The sequence below is a fragment of the Balearica regulorum genome, chromosome Z (genome assembly GCF_011004875.1).
Source record: "Balearica regulorum gibbericeps isolate bBalReg1 chromosome Z, bBalReg1.pri, whole genome shotgun sequence".
Lineage (NCBI taxonomy): Eukaryota > Metazoa > Chordata > Aves > Gruiformes > Gruidae > Balearica > Balearica regulorum.
In genome coordinates, this window is record NC_046220.1 from 83,945,793 (window position 1) to 83,962,816 (window position 17,024).

Here is a 17,024-nt window from a genome sequence, read left to right on the forward strand (position 1 = left end):
GATTTTGCAGTACTTGGGGCTGGCCATTGCTTAGGAGAGGACGCAAGACCCAGACCAGCCCTTTCAGGGCTCCTCATGGGGCTTAATTCTGACGCTGACCTTTGTGACCCCAAGGAAATCAATTAAAGCTTGATCCAGCTTTTTTGTAACAGAAATACTTCCATCTGGCCTTTTCTATCCCCGAGCCTTAGCTGCCCATCGGGAAAACACAGGACTTAATGCATGGGCAAACACCTCAGTGACACCTTGAAGGCAAGCGCAGAGCTGCCAGGCACAGAAGTGAGCATCCCTGCGGGCAGCCCCACAGACTTAGACATATAGGTCTTCTTCGCTGCTCCGAAACCAGAAACCTAGCATCTGAAAGAAAAAGTTTTTTGAAACCATTAGCAAGAGAAAATGGAAATGTTTAAACAACCCTATATGAAGCAGCTTTTCTGCATCCTAGTTACACCAGTAACACACTATCCTTAGCATCCTATTAGCATCACCACTTCTCCCTCAACAGGTACCACCTTTTTTCTGAGGCATCATCCAGCTCCTCCTGAAGTCATGCACTACCATGTCTTCAATTTTATTGTGTTTTAATTTGTACTCTCCCATCCTAGAAAAAGAGAAGTTGTTCAGCCAAGGCAGTGCTGCCTGATGAACCAGGTGGCTGTTGCAGTACCAGGGAGGAAGGTTGAGTGATGGGCAGCGGGTGCAAAGGAGCACACACAAGGTGGGTGAAGGCGGAGGGCAGGGGGCACACGGTGTGTGGGAAGAGCTGCTCATCCTGGGCATGGCCAGTTAGCGTTCACCCCTTGCTTGGGTGGATGCTGGAGATGAGATGTGGGGCTCAGAAAATTCTTGGGAGACGGCTTTTCTCCAAGTTCAGAGCAGAAGAGGGCCCTGCAGGGGAGAGGAGGGTGCACATCTATCGGCTGATGTGCGCTCCTCCCTCTCAAAGCCTAAGGGTAAGTCCATGTCTTTGGTCTTCAAGGCATCGCAGGGACAAGGAACAGGTTCCTTAGCGATTCGCACAGCAAGCCGGGTCACAGGAGCAGGGCCCAATCTCGCTTTGGGTTTTCTCCTGGGTCTGGAAGGGCAGCTTGGTATCTGCCGTTCTTCCTACGGCTTCTGCAGTTGCCTTGGAAGGGACGAGACCTGCTCAGCCATGAAAGAGATGAGGGAAAACCTCTCTGCCTCAAGACCCAAGAAAGCCCTGAGCCATCTCATAACCACACCAGGCACGTGAAGGTTAGGTAACCTCACGGGACGTTGAGGAGGTCCCTGGGCACTGCCTTTTCCTCCTTGCTCTCCCGGCCCTTGACGTGCCGGGAGAGCACAGGTCCCTACAGCAGAAAGTACGGGGAGGAGGGTCTCATGCAGGACTGACTGTGGCTTCTCCCAGGAAGGACCCTACCAGGAGCTTTGCTCCCTAACCCCAGCCTGAGCCAAGTCCAAAGGCTTACGCAGCTCCAGATGCACCAATCTGGTGGAGGTGAACAATGGTCTCTGGGAAGAAGTCTTACAGAAAAAGCAAGCATTTTTTTGTCCTCATGTCTTTTTGTCCTCCTGAAACCTACTCAAGGAAAAATTTAGCCTCCAATCTATTTTTTCCATCTGCCAGAATTTGGATAGGCCTTCTTACTGCATGTCTCCTAAACCTTCAGAGTTCACCATGGGAGCTGGAGATCAACTCTGGCTAAGGGCCTCACATTTCCATTTGACTTTGCAACTAACCAGTGATGGAGATCTTGCTGTTCACAATTTTCCTCAAGGGCTCCTCTAACTGCTCATGCTTCAGGGACAGAAAGGGGGCAACAATCCAAATCCCAGATGTTTAACCCAAACAGGCCCCATCCATCAACATCTGAGCAGAGAATTAGAAAACACTGTTATTGCTGGAGGTGAATTCAAGAGATAAGGCATTAAATCAAAGTCTTATCTAACCCTAGACATTACAAAATGTTTCCAACTTGGGCAAAAAAACCTCCCAGATTGGCTTAAAATCACTGAATCTCACCACATGCAGTTTTGGTGAGGTGATCCATACCGATGGTAGAGCCTTCTTCAAGGAAGCTGCAGCCACCTTATTGGGCTGCCCAGATACAAGGTAAAAATTTGGTGGTGCTCATCCGAAAAATACAATCTGGGGTCTCAGCTGTGAATGCTACTGGGAAGATATGGCAGGTACCAGCCACGGTCCTTGAACCCAGGATCATCTTCCCTGTTGCAGCTTCCATCACCAAAGCTGCCAGCAGCTCACAGAAGACCCCATCTCCCCAAAGAGCCACCAATTTTCATTGCCTCTTCCATCTCACCTGGGTTTATCAGAAAGGATGCACTAAAACAGTCAGCACCCACATCTCTGTGGCTGCTCTCGAGCACTTTGCTCCCGTGTCCCCGCACTAAAAGTGGGGCAGGATCGCCACGGCATCGCTCCCGCGTGTGCCTTTAAATATCCGTGCTTTGCACAAAGTCCGCAGTGGGTGAGAGCCCTGCCAGGGAACGCCTTGTGCTGCCTGCTGCCTTGCCTGCCTCCCACCTCCTCTTCCTCCCCAGCTCCACATCCGGGAGCAGCTGGACCGAGGAGCGTAATGCAACCACAAACACTCCATGCCTCCAAAAAACATATTACCTCCGCACCCACCTTCCTCCTCACCCCCACCCCAGCTCCCTGCTCTGCCAGCGTGTTTCTCCTCCGCTGCAGTTAACACTTGACGAGGCAGAACATCCCCCCTTGCTCCAACTGAGCCTGAGACAGCGCAGCCAGAGCAAATTATTTAGAAGAGAGCAGGGGGCGGGGGGGGAATAAATAACCACAGCAGACAAAGGCTTCTTGTCTTAACACCCTTACTCAGCTGGCGCATCGGGCAGGTTGGCACCACAATCAGGGACTGCGCCAGGGTTGGTCCAGGCACCTCGTTGCAGACCACCCTGAATTCAGCAACAGGGACCCTAAGTGCTCGCCCAGATGCCCAGTTTTAAGTAAACAGGTGGGACCCAGGATTTCGCATTTAGGGAGATGCGTAAAACCTGGATGCTGCTGCGGAGTCAGATTGCTCACCCCAGAGGGGCAGGATTTGGTCCCGCGAGGTTCCACATCACTACGGCTGCACCCCAAATCCTGGCAGGCAGGGAGCACCCGTGTCCCCCCCAAGCGCTCCTGAAAGATCTGGCTCTGACTGCTCCAGTGGGACCTGATTTTTTCAACAGGTTGAAATTATAATTGCATATTTTTCCTCACATATTAAAAAAAAGGAGAAGGTGGAGTAGGACGGACTCATTTATCATATGCAGCCAAACCCCAGGCTGGACCCAGTGAAATGAAAATGAGTCGGTGACACTTCGTATAATGGCATTCCAGTTTGTTCTCCTAAATAAATTGTATTTTAATGAGTCCTTTTTGGTCCAGCACTAGTCTGTAGCCCCTATACTTTCTCAAGTCCTTCTGTGCATTAATTTGATTTAAAAAAAATTCCCAGTGTCATATTTTTTTTATTAACAAAAAGGAAAAGAAAAGCCTGCTTGCTTCTCTCCTGGCTTAGATGGGAACAGGTAATGAATCTCTGTGCACAGGAGACAGCTCTTATCTCCATGGCCTTGCTGTTCCCAAGCCTAGTTATTTAAAAAACTACCCCATCATGAGATAATGGGAACAGAGAAAGTCAGCAAAGAAACAAAAAGGCAATCAGGAGCTTTACAGAAGCAGGGAAGCACCATGATTTCCACCTGATCTTCTCCTGCCGGGACAGGTCTTTAGGTCAAGATACTGTAAATGAAAAGAAGTCGCTTTGGGGAGGGTAATCACCAGAGACTCACTCTACATCAAAAAGCTATTTTGCAGCTCTTGGACTTGCTAAGTGCTTCTCCACTTGGGTCATGCTCAGCTTGCCATGGAAGCCATGGCAGCTCAGCCCTTGCACCCGCCGCATTGGTGGTGGGGTGGCTTGGCCATGTTAGCCGGGTGTTACACCCCACACCCAAACATCGGCTGCTCCAGGCTACGGTGGTGGTCCTGGCCATGGTGGGTTCCTGGGGAAGGGCAGTGGGGCTCTGATCCCGTAGCGAATCCGCATGGGCCAGAGCTGACCCCCATCAGCCACAGCTGGACGTGAGGGCACTCCCAAGCCATTTCAACACAAAGTCTGACCCATTCAAACACCAAGTCACACCTACACAACCTACACCTGGAGGCTGCTCGAGTTAGAAAGTTTGTAGGTGCTGTGAGAAAGCTCAGCAGAGGAATGGGAACCAAAAGCTGGAGCACATCTTCCCTTGCCTGCTTCCATCAGGTGGTGATGGCAATGCGTATTCCTCCACCACTCTGAAGACAGCACATGCTCCTGCTTGTGGTGGGGACAGTGTGGTGGCCTGCTGGGTGGCCTCACACCTCGCCATGACACTCCGATGTGTTCTGCAGCTAGGTGGGATGGGACTCCTGACCCCCTCTGGGAAAGGAGGTGCTTGGGAAGAGCCCCAGGAGGACAACAGGCTCTGGAGGGTCTTCCAGCCTAAATCAGGTCAGGGTTGGGGTGACACTGATGAACTGGAGATATCTGGGATAAGGGTGGGCTGTCTCTGCTCTGCTGTCTAATCCCTTCAGATATCCTCTCCCTCCCTGTGCTCCTGGGCTGTAGGAGAAAAGAGGCACCAAAGGACTAACTGAGAGGTCAGAAAAGCAGCACCTGCTCCACCTCCAGTCCACCTTTCATTTCACCGGGAGACATTACAGACAAGGAGAGTTTATAACCAGGGTTATCCAAAAGAGAGGCTGGCTTAAAAACCTGCAAAACCTCAGCAAGCCTCACTAACATCAGCCTAACCAGGCTCAACCACAGCTCTTGCCTTCAGACTGAGGAGACAAATGTCACAGGTTTACACACCAATTTTTTTCTAACCATTTAATAAATCAACGTTTCCCTCCCATTCTCCTTCCCCAGAGTAGCAGCCACTGCAGCTCAGAGTTAGCATTACTCCTAGTTCCCAAAGCCTTCAAGATATGCTTAACCTTCACTACTTCCCTGTTTTAATTCCCAGCCTCCCTTTGCTTACCCTCCCCTATGGATCCCTGCCAGGCTTTCTCCCTCCCTTGAGACCATCCTCGCTGATAGTTTACTTGGGTTTTAATCACCTTCTACTTTAATTATTCCATTTCCCTCTTTTACAGCCTTCCTCAGGGCCGTGCCATCTCACCAGCCTTTTGGGGAGTACCAAATGGACCAGCCAAATTACTCCTAGGAAATATCTGTTCTTTTCTTGGTTTCTTCCCTACCCTGGGAAAAGCTTCAAAGCCGCTTTCCCCGCTGGCAGGATTCCCGGGATCAAAGCTTTGTGGACAAAGCCAGCAGTGACCTGAAGAGCGCAAGCAACCTGGCATTACGGTTTTAGGTCAAATCCAGGGTCCGCCAATTGTCCAAACCTGGCAGACCAAACCCCAGCTGTGCCTCCAGGAAGGTACTCTCTCAACCCCAGCCAGCTCACGGTTGTTTTAAACACTGAATGAGGAGGTCTAATCCCCCTTCTAAATCTCACATCTTCCTGCTAATTTGTAGCCCTTGCATTCTTTGCCATTCCCAAACAACATCCAAGCCTTATTTGAGTCTTAAGTTCCTGGCTTTGAAGGCGTCTTGTGGCAGTGATTTTCACAGATCCAACCCAATGGGAGAGTATTTTCTCATGGACATGGCTGCTTCCTTAAGCAGAACTTGTGTTATGAGACAGGGAGATCAGAAACATCCAATGTATCTTCTCTGGCCGTTCAGTAGGTTAGAGATGCTACTGTCCCCTTTTCTCTGCCTCTGCTTGGCTCTGTGCCTCCTCCCCAGCTTTTTCCAGCCTCTCTCTCTCAGTGATTTTTTTTCCTCTGGCTGGTAATTGTTCTCATTGCCCTTCACTCACAGATGGTCCTCAGAGAGCTCTCTATTGACGTGGTGCCAGCTCTCTTCAATTCCAGCTGCTAAACTGCATTAGGAGACCAGCTACCACTCAGCAGAGACCGCTCCTTCACGCCATCTGCCCTTTCACACCTGGGCCATTGCTGGAAGAGGGTTTGCACCTCAGAGATGCCAAGGTGGGCAACCTCTCAGTCCCACCACAGATGAGTCACCCTCCAGGCCCACTGCCCTCCCCCCCCCCCCCAAAGTCCCCCAGGTCTATCTGGATCTCCCCACCCTTCCTCCTCCTCGACATCCCTCCTGCCCTGCAACTGAGTCACTTCCCCCTCTCCAAATCTCCCCTTCAAGCTTTCCCATCCCCTTTAGCTTGTGAGAGCCTCTGTGGTCCCAGCCCAGCAAACCTTACCCACGGAGGGGTCCTCTGTGCTCATGGAGCATCCCCCAGGATGAAATTTTTTACACTGAGGGTGGTGAAACACTGGCACAGGTTGCCCAGAGAGGTGGTGGATGCCCCATCCCTGGAAGTGTTCAATGTCAGGTTGGACGGGGCTCTGAGCAACCTGATCTGGTTGCAGATGTCCCTGCCCATGGCAGGGGGGTTGGACTAGATGGCCTTCAAAGGTCCCTTCCAACCCAAACCATTCTGTGATTCTGTGATTCCAGCCCCCGGGCTCCAGCCCCGCTCTATGGGGGCAACCCAGTTTGCCACCCAGGCAGAAGGGATGCGAGGGGAAGAAACCAAGGGGGAAAAAAGCACAGCAGACCAGACAGGAGGTGAAAGCAGCTCTTATTCTTCACTAGACCAAGTTGTTTTTGGCGGCAGGAACACTAGGTTCATTCATGAAGCAGCTAAGTGTCGGGTTTTCAACGGAAACAATGAATTAGCAAGGATGAGCAGCGACAGGATAAATGACCTTCTTCCTGCTTCCCAAAGAGTCCTATTTCTTTCCTAACCCGGCAGCCAACTGCTCATTGAGCTTCACAGCACTCAGCCCCAGCGACCTGGAGCCTCCAGGGAAGCCCAAGGGCTTGGAGAGGAGCTTCCCACAGAGCCACCTCCTTCCCCACGGCTCCGCACCCTTCCCACCCAAACCCATGGGAGCAGGGGGCTGGAGGAGACCCCACATGGCACAGGAGATGTGAAACATGAGCACACCAGCCTGGTTGGACCCAACTAAACCCATCCATCATTGCTCAACGGCACAAAAAAAAAAAAAATCCCAGTTCACAAGCGCTGCGAACCCAGTGCCTTTCACCAGCGTGCAATTTGGCTTCAGAGCGATACAAAGAAAGTGGTTCGACTTTCGGTTTCTGCTATCTCAAAATCGATCAGAGGGATATGCTACCTTATGCTAACGTAACGGATTAAAGCAGAAGATAAAATGCCATTCCATTATCTATTTATTAAAAGCACCACTTGAACCGCTTTTATTCGGCACGCATCTCCTACTAAAGAGGCACTCCTTGACTGTGTAAATCAGCGAGCAATTGTGTTTTAACAGCCTTTAGAATGGCATTTCCCCACAGTTTTAGATGGACTATCAGACAGAAAGCCTCTTCCAAAACTCACTTATCATAACAGGCGCGAGCACAGAGCTCTTTACCGCTCCTCTACCACCGAGACAAATACAAAATGGGCTTGTAAAACTCACAAAGCATAGATCATTCCCACCTTTCACTCTGCTGCATGAATATCCTTAATGACAGGTCAAAATAAATAATTTTGTTAGCAGAGGAGAACTATTCAGCTCCTACTGACAGATGGGACTTCTGGTAGGCGATGAAATGCAGGCTGCAGTTCCCAACCCACTGATGCTACCTGTTCTGCCGTAATCAGTTCTCACAGAAACAGAAAGGATGAAGCTGCTTCAAATCTACCAGTTCCCAGGGCAAAAGGAGAATAAATGATGCTGAATTTTCAGTAAAAGATTTCAGGTGTGAATGTAACAATATCTATGAACTGCAAAACAAAAGGGAGGTTGTTGGATTGTCTCTGCTCCACCAGAACAAATCGGCTTTTGGTTGGTTGAGGATGTTTTTCCATACCAACAAACGTTCCCCGTTTTTTTTGCCAGGCTCTGCTGCTTTTGGTGTTCTAATTTTCTTTAGAAAGTGTTTTGATGAAGAAACCTGGAGCAGCAGTATTCATGAGCTGGTTACATTTTAAATGAAATGCTGATGGAAGACAAGTACCGCAAGCTTCATCCTGCATCTGCGGAAGTCAACAGAGGCTCTACCATTGACATGAGCAAACGCCAGATCTGTTGAGAAGAAGGGAGAGGGATGTGCATGGGGAAGGATGCCCATGGCCTGGAAACTATCTGAGATAGCTAGAGGGATGGATGGATGCCTACCATTCTGTAGGGACCTCAGCATTCAGAGGGACCTCAGCACCCACTGTGGCAAACTCAACGCTGAGGCTGACGTCCTTGTTCCTTCTTTTCCCATGGCCCCTGCACTTCCTCCCTTGCTGCAGATAAAGTGGAGCCCTGCCTTGCTGGAGAAAGCATGGGGTCCAGCTGGGTCACCTGCAAGGACACCCATCCTTGGCTGGCTGGTCGCCCAGTCCCGTGCACCCCAGGCTCCTGGCCACCCTTGCATGAGTTAAATTCTGACGGAGCTGACAAACCTGGAAGATCATTTCAAACCACAATCGCTTCAAATTCAGCTTGTTTCAGCCTATCACCTTCTTGGCAGGATCTCCCATCAGCGCAGCAGCCCCAAACAGGAGCTGACAGTGCTTCAAAACCTTTTGAACCAGCGCTCAGGTCCCTTGGGTACTGCGGGGAGGATTTCTCTTAACAGCTTGCAAGCTCCCCGCCTCTGACAGCCCTGCTCTCGGCCTGCCTGGGAGGGGACAGGCATCCCGTTTTCCCTCCGTTTGGCGGTGTGAAAGGTCACTGGGGAAGGTGCACTTGTCACCAGGAATAAACAGTTACACGGAGGTTGTGTCACATCTTCTTTCTGGGAGGATGGAGGCAGCTGAAGTCAGTGAGCAAGCTCCCTGACGCCGGTGAGGTTTGGATCTGCCCCTGAGCATCGTGCAGAAATGCAGAGCAGAAAGGAGCAAATCCCCTTCTAAATGACATGGGTTATCAGCTGGCACGGAGTGAGCCCACGGGGACACCCAGGGAAGGTGTTCCTTCACACCGACGTGCCAACCAGTCCAGTCTGATTGTCTCCTTAAAAGAAGTCACCCCGTGACCATACAGCTTGGAAAGTGCCAGCTTCCCAGTCAAAATAAATAAATCCCTTCCCTTTGCTTCCCCTGACAGCACATCTTATCCAGCGCTATTCTGAGACTAGAGCCACCAGCAGACCTGTGGGGACTGGGCTTTAGGGCTCCAGCTCAGGAAAGCATGGATGACCCCCTGTGCTTCTGAGATGTTGAAGGTTCCCAGAGGAACCTCATAGTTTTCCACATTTTACTACCTTTATATATCAGGGTGACATTAGAGGAGATTTTATTTCTCTCCGCAACGGGTAGCAAACCAGAAACAGGACTACAGCAAAGGTGACACGCACAGAAGAGAAGCAAACATCATCTGATCTTCTGGGAGGATGAAACCTGGGCCAACCAGCAGCAATCCCTGCCTGCTTACCTGGCTCAGCGATGTCCTAGGAACCCAAGCATGGACCAGACACCCCCTACACAGGATGTCCTGCAGAGGAAAAGATCATGTCCTGCCATGTTCCGCCTGAAGACCAGGAGAGAGCAGCACAGCCCAGCACGGAGCTGGGAGCAAACAGCACCACAAGCCCAACAGCCACCAGTTTTGTGTAGCCTCACCTCAAGGCTCACCTTGACCCAGCCCAAGCTCTTCCTTCTGGGTCTGCTGCTGCACACATTTCAAGGTGACTCCTTGCCCAAGCTCAAGTTTAACAGGTTGTCCAGGGGGCCACCAAGCCAGATGTAGCTGCCCTTGGCACCGCTGCATTGGCACGGGAGACCAGCAAGACCAAAGGCTGCCTGCACCAACGCTGATGCATGCAGGGGTGTCACCACGCTATAGGGCTGGTGAGCCCGCGCCCAGCTCCTCTCTGCCCCTTGCTTAATGTAGGTCAAGACACAAAGTGATGGTGCTAGCAGAGCCATCTCTGCCCACCGAGTGCTTCCAGCACTGTACCGAAAACTAAAGTGAAGCAATAAAAATTAAAAGAGAAGTAATATGGATCATAAAACCCAAGCACAAGACTAAAAATTCCCTGGATGATGACATATCATTAAGGCAGGGCATGAAACTCCCCTTGCAGTGCTGCCAAATCCCCTTTCCACGGGAAATTATCCTAGTTTCTGATTGCTATGGTGCCAAATATAGACCAGGCTTTTGTTGCCTGGGTCTCCAGTGTTAGGGAAAAAGCCGGTGGAAAGGCTGGGCACTGGTGTGTCATGCCCTGCACACCACTTTTTGTGCCTCATCTCCCAGCTGGGCATTGTGCCTGAGACCATCAGCACCTTGAGCCAACAACTGAGCACACCCTGTTCATGAAGGATGCAGTGGAGAAATGCTAAACAGAATCATAGAATCACAGAATGGGTTGGAAGGGACCCTTGAAGTCCATCTAGTCCAAACCCCCTGCCATCAGCAGGGACATCTTCAACCAGATCAGGTTGCTCAGACCTGTCCAACCTGACCTTGAGTGTTTCCAGGGATGGGGCATCTACCACCTCTCTGATAACTGTGGTAACTGAAATAACTAAGCTCAGCCTAACAGGGCTGCTGGGCTGAGCTCATATGAGGTAAAAAAAAAAAATTAAAAGCTCGCCACCCGCTAGCCTTGCAACAACAGATAACTCAAAGGCGTCCTCCCTGCTCCCTATAGCCTGCTGTCCTCCCACCCCAGCAGGTCCCACTAAACAGCAGCCCCAGCATCAGGAGTTTAACGGGGCGGGGCGGGGGGGGGGGGGGGAAGGCTGGTTTTGATTCAATTGGATGCAAAGCTGCAATTTTAATCACCCCCGGAGCTAGTCGGAGATTCACTGTCTCCCCACTGCCCATCATCCCCATCTCCATCCCTGTCTGGCCCCAGTGACCCATTAACATCCCCTTCTTCTTGTAAATATTGCCTGAGCACTCCTGCCTGCCCTCCTGGCCTCAATTAATTGTGGCCTGGGGGAGAAGCAGGTAAGAGAGCACTCAAACGTAACTGCGTCTCTGCAGATGGTAAAAATGGAGCTGGATGTGAGAAGCACAGGCAGTGGGGATGGGCGTGGGAAAGGAGGGGAGGAGAGAAGAGCTCTTCTTGACTGAACATCCTCATGGATGCCCAGCTGTCCTTATCTCCCATCGCTTCGTGGGATCTAGAGACATCTGGCATGCCACAGGGTTTGATTCTCAAGGGAAAACCCTGCTCCGGAGCAGGTTATGCCAGTGAGCAAACATCCCCTCTGCTGAATCTCTCACTCCCAGAGCCATCAGTCCAAATCCCACCAGTCCCAACCGGGTGGACATCCCCTCAGCCACGCTTGGACCTGACCCCGTGTCTCGTGATACAAGGCAGAAGTTGAGTCCACTCAACTCTGCAGCTCCCAAGTCCTACAGGAACCATGCTAGCTGTGGAGACCACGGCATGAGGAACCACTGCCTCTAAGAAACCAACTACTGGCACGAAACATCTCAGGCTCCAACCAGCACCTTCACCACCCCTGGTGGCACCCGAAATAGAACTGGTACCTTCAGCATGGTGCCAGGCTCCCAGCTCCTGCTGCAAGGAGCAATAGGTCATCAACAGAGCAGTCCCAACTCTACCCAAAGGTGGTTTTGCTGGAACAAAAGCAAAGGCCAGACAAATAGGTTGGTTGGGTTTTTGGTTTTGGTTTTTTTTCCCCTAAGACATTGCTAAACTCCACGAGCAGGTAGTGCCTCAGCATCCTGCAAGCAATGCTTTCAACGTGAAGGAACAAAAGGCTGTGGTGGGGAGGGGAACGGTGGGAAACCTTACAAGCTTCCGAGCTTCATTTGAGACCTGGTGTTTGCAGCACGGGCTGCATTTCATCTTTTCATAAGTAACTCTTACCAGGAAACATTACAAAAAAGGAGGCATTTCAAGGAAGAAAAGTTGGTCTCCAAATGTAATTTTTTTTTTTTTAAATCTTTTGTTAGCAGCTCTTCTGGGGAGCGAATCCAGCAGAGGCAGTACAGTGCAATGTGCACTCCTAAATTAGTTTCCAGGCACTTGGGATGCTTTATTATTCATTTTCTCCAAATATTAGGTAATGCCTTTCGCCCCTTTCAAAGTCTATATGAGGGGTCTTTGATGCATTGTGGGACTTGAAAGTTGCAGGTCTAAAGAAGCGTTTCTTTTAAGTCCTCTCTTTTATCAAGCATATTCTGTTCTGTTCGCTATAATGCACACAATGGCATGAGAGTCTTGACCTGCTTCATGTCTGATGGGTTGAAATCTCAGATGCATAGGATAAAACAGCCATTCCTAGCAATACAGCTTAAACACTTATGGCTCTATTCAGGCAAATATTACCCAGGGGTCTGCCACGCCACTGAAAAGCCGCAGAAATTGGCTCCGTAGATGGCTGACCAATTCAGCAGTGAGAAACGACCCCGCTACATTAACTCCCCTTTTCATTTCACCCTGGGCGAGCCAGGGTCTGGAGGTAATCGCAGCAGGAGGCGAGAGCCGGTTGAAGCCAGATTCGTTTTCTTTATATAAAGTATTTTTTGTGTGTGTGTGTGTGACCGTGAATGTCATTATGCAGACCTGCAAAAGAGGGAAAGTAATGACATGAGGGCACAGGCGCAGAAATCACTAAGGTTTTTGTCTTACAGTTACATGGGAGTGCTGGCACGTCTTCTGGAGAAGTAAAATTTGTAGCTTTTAAGACACTGCAAACATCTCAGATAACCAAGTCTCTGCCTCTGCTGAAGTCATCTGGACTTTGGTGGGTCACTTTACAGCATCCAGCATCAGTCTCCTCCACGTGTTACCCAGAATTAATATCTCTTGTTCTATAATAATTCTCCTTTTTTAATGCTTGCACTGCAGCCTCGCTAGTTTAGAGATGACTCCTGCCCAATAACATACAGGACCCAGGACAAGGATGTAAAGTGAATCTTATCCTTGCATAAGCAAATACATTTCAATACAAAATGTAATGGGCTTGTCTTTTAGACAATTGCACTGACATTTTTTTACAAAAAAGTACCAGGCTCCTTTTTTAGGGTATTAATCTCTTCTTATCAACCTTCTCTTGACAGGTTAGAACTAGGAAAGTTTTTTTAAAGGGCAATCTTGAAATGCAGGGATAAAATTCAATGTAAGGGCTGAAGGGCTCCTAAAAGGTTTGAAGCTGCTTGGATTTGCCTTGCATGTCTTATACCCTAGGAGGAAAAGATGTCTCTAGGACGAGTCAGAAAAGGAGTGTTCAGACTATACAGGCATATGTTTGTAAAAGAGCTGGGTCCTCTTTTTTATGACTTCCCTTGCCTGCCCCAGTGCTACACTCTGGTATGCCTGCAATCCCAGCCTGTCAGCCGAAAACATGCATCAGAGTCTTTATAACTGCAATGTTTCACTGGGAAGACCATTGCTTAAGCTTATATAAAAAGGAAGAAGCTGATTTTGCATGAGCAAAACCTAGATATGTCTCTCCTGACAATGATAAAACATCCAGCAGCAGCTCTGGAGCCTGTAAAGAGGGGGATACGTGTGACTGCAGCCCCTGGCTCTGGTGTGTGTGATTCCAGTAGGATTAGCTCTAAAAGCAAATCTGATCCACGGGGACATGATGTCCCATCCTGTCCACCTCCTACAGGATGCTGCAGAGCCGGGGAGGTGAGCATGAGCCTGATTTCCAGTGGTGCTGAGCATCTCTCCCATCGCTGGTACAGCAGCGGCAGCACCAGGTACCAAAAATAACATGAGAAAGTCTCAGCTCTCACATTACCCATCTGGTTAGGAGGCCTTTTACAAGCCCTTTTAAGCATCCTTATTAAAATACCATCAAGACAGCCGGGGGTTTGCCTTAAGTGAGAGTGGTGAAGTCCTGGTCTGCTGGAGGGGAGTTGACAGGTCATTATTTCATGTCCTACAAATTCTATGAACTGATAAGGAAACTCCAACAATGTGATGGTTTATCAGTTTGTAGGCTGGAAAAGGAAATTCTTTCAATTGAGATAACTATTCAATTCCTTTCTGGCAAATGGGAGTTTTTGCTTCATACAGGGACTTTGGCAGAAATGGAGCCAGGACAAGGATGGGACCCATTGCTCATGAGTCAACAGAAAGATGCTGTCACAGCCAACAGGAGCATCTGCACAAATTGTAAGGAGACTGAAACTGCTCCTTTGAGAGAAAGAAAAAGAAAAAAGAAGCAAAACTGCAGGAGAAACGAAATCTATTTGTAAACCCCAGGCAGAGTTGACATGAGGCAGCCGGTGCAGGAGTGCAGAGATGATAATGGAGCCTGATGGATAGTTCACAGGATTGTTAGATACCCTCCAACTCAAATATGCTGAGAAGCCAATTATTTAATGCTAGGAACAGTGCAAACGGATGTCTAATAAGCTGAATCACTCCAGGATTGTAGGAGCTCAAGAGACCAAACCCCTGATGGTGTAAATCAGGAAAGCCAGCATTATAAAATAGCCAGTGCCTCAGATACATACCGGTCCTCGTGGTTATCACCATCCCTGCCAGGCATGCAGGGGCTGGGGTGCACGGAGAGAAAATGCAGCTGGATTTTGGGAGCGGACGGGTGCAAGGGGTCCCCGGGGTGGGAGCACGATCCAACACCTCCGGGCTGGTGATCGCACCCAGCTCTGTGGCCAGTGGCCTTTCAGGCTGCTTTGTTTACAAGTGAGGGGGTTGCTGCTCCTGGGAAGATAGGCTCAGTTTATTTTCTAGCTGATTGCAGAGAGGCAGCAGGAAGGGCATGGGAGGTGTAGGAGCTAGAGAGGAGTTTCAAATCTGCTCCGGGCCCTCATTAGCACCTGTTTAGGGGTCAGCAATGAGCCCTGGGAATGAAGCATCACTTCTCAGACTCTTCTGCTTCTTCAGGGGTACTAGGGAGAAGCCCAGGTCTCAGCATCCTCCCTGCCCACCTTGCCAGGATGTGACCCTGCAGACACACCTTCCCCTCACCTGGGCTCCTCTTGCAGCCTAGCTCGTCCTAGGGTGGACGCCCAAACTAGATTAGATGTAACATGGATTAAAAAGACGTTCACTCATTATAAAGGGCCTCTATGTTGTTAAATGTCTGAAGAAGAGTCCTTCCTGAAGCCCCCTGTCTGTCTGTGTCAACTTCTTCCTCCTCTAAGCTCATACCTATACTGAGCTGAGTCCTAAAATCTGCATCTCTCCATGATCCACTCACGACCAGCAGTGCTTCTGCACATCCACATAGTCCAGGCTACAGCACGGAAATAGATATGGAAGAAATGTCTTATGCTGATGGTGGTGAAACACTGGCACAGGTTGCCCAGAGAGGTGGTAGATGCCCCATCCCTGGAAATACTCCAGTTCGGGTTGCACGGGTCTCTGAGCAACCTGATTTGAGTTGAAGATGTCCCTGCCCATGGCAGGGAGGTTGGACTAGATGGACTTTAAAGGTCCCTTCCCACCCAAACCATTCTGTGATTCTATGATAACCCTGCACCGAGGTGCTCCTCAGCATTCGTAACACGTGTGCAGTGTGGGGACCAGAAGAGATGTGAGGATTTGGTCTCTGACAGATGGGGACCCATGGGGAGGCACAGCATGGCTCTGCTAAGGGTTTGGCCAGTGCAAACCAGGCAGTTGCTCATGAGAAAGATGGTGTAAAAAGACCAGCCTCCCACCTGGTGCAAGACAAGATAACTTGGTTCAGCAAGATCAACTCAGGCTGTGATGTATCCAAACAAGCTTAGATGATAACAAAAGAATGCTCATTCCTTCCTATTCAAGACCTCTATGCAAACACCCAAGCCACAGCCTCCTGCGTGACAGCTGCAGAAAACAGGTTTGGAGAGGACCTTGAAATGTCACCCAGATCGCAGCCCTGTGACTGGATCCGCAACGGGGCCAAGCACAACAAAAGCCAAAAGCACTCCAAGCATTAACAAATATTGTTGCTCAGCGCACTCCTGTGCAGCTGCCAGCATATCTGCCGCCTGCTCTTTCCAGCACTGCAGCACGGAGAGCACACATATTTATGAGAGCATCTTCTATAGATTTACAGAAAGAGCAATTAGTGGTTCAGTCGTTGACAATAGCAGAGAATCGTGGTGGTGGCAAAGCTGATTTGTGCTGATCCAGCAACATGACAAACTACCTCCTCTCCCGCAGGAGTCCCCAGTAACCGAAGGGCAGGATCAGAGCCCCAAGACCCCGGAAAGACATCAGGAGAGGCACTTCATACCCCTCAACTCGCATCCTGCTTGCAAGGAGCCGCCAGCTCTCCCCACAAAGCCACCAGTTCAGCACGCCCGAATGCGTACTCACCGGTACCCTTGTTTTCGTTTCAAATCTCTGGCAATGCTCCCTTTGCTCCTCCGACCATTTCCTAAGGAACAAGGGAAAGAAAAAAAAACAAAAACAAAAAATTGAGCTTCTGAAGAAGAGTCCTTCCCAAGCTTCCCAGAGCTGAGCTTCTGGTTAAGAACAGCCATCTCTGGAGAAACCTTCTGCCAGGATGATGAGGAACCACGGAACCAGGCCTGCTCCTGCTCTCTTACCACCCATTTTTCCAGGGTCAGTTGAGCTGCGTCTCTGCTCTTCACCCTTCCCTGGTGCCTGTATCACAAAATCATCTAGCAACAATATACCATGGATGTGCAAAACAACCCATCCTCCCGCTGTATCACATCTCCTCCTGCAACAGCTGGGAGATGAACATTCCAGAAACGGACACCACCAAAGCAGCACTGGTTGCTTCACCCATTCCACCCCCTAGCTAAATGTTACATCTTGATCCCTTTGGGATTATCAATTTCCCTTGTCTTCCTACACATGTAGCTCGGTTGTCGGTGGTAGCTTGGTGGTACCCACAGAGGTACCCGCAACAAATCCACGTCCTGCAGGTGATGGGGTGCAGAGGGGGAAGGCATACAACCATCATCCCCCCAACTCTGCCCATACAAGTCCTCTGCCCCTCTTAGCTTGTGAAAAACTTTTGACAAACAAAGCTCTACAGCAGCTCCAGGCCATCAC

General features: G+C 50.0%; 1 protein-coding gene across 3 annotated transcripts in view; it reads right to left on the reverse strand.

The window, feature by feature from the left end:
- Window positions 1-17,024, reverse strand: part of ZBTB7C (zinc finger and BTB domain containing 7C) — a 159,912-nt gene that overhangs the window by 56,931 nt on the left and 85,957 nt on the right. For 2 of the 3 annotated variants that reach the window (XM_075740401.1, XM_075740399.1), the window contains one exon: window positions 16,317-16,377. The exons of the other annotated variant lie outside the window; for it this stretch is intronic. The gene's annotated coding sequence lies outside the window, so the exon portion shown is untranslated. The remainder of the gene's footprint in view (window positions 1-16,316; window positions 16,378-17,024) is intronic. 3 annotated transcript variants of the gene reach the window in all.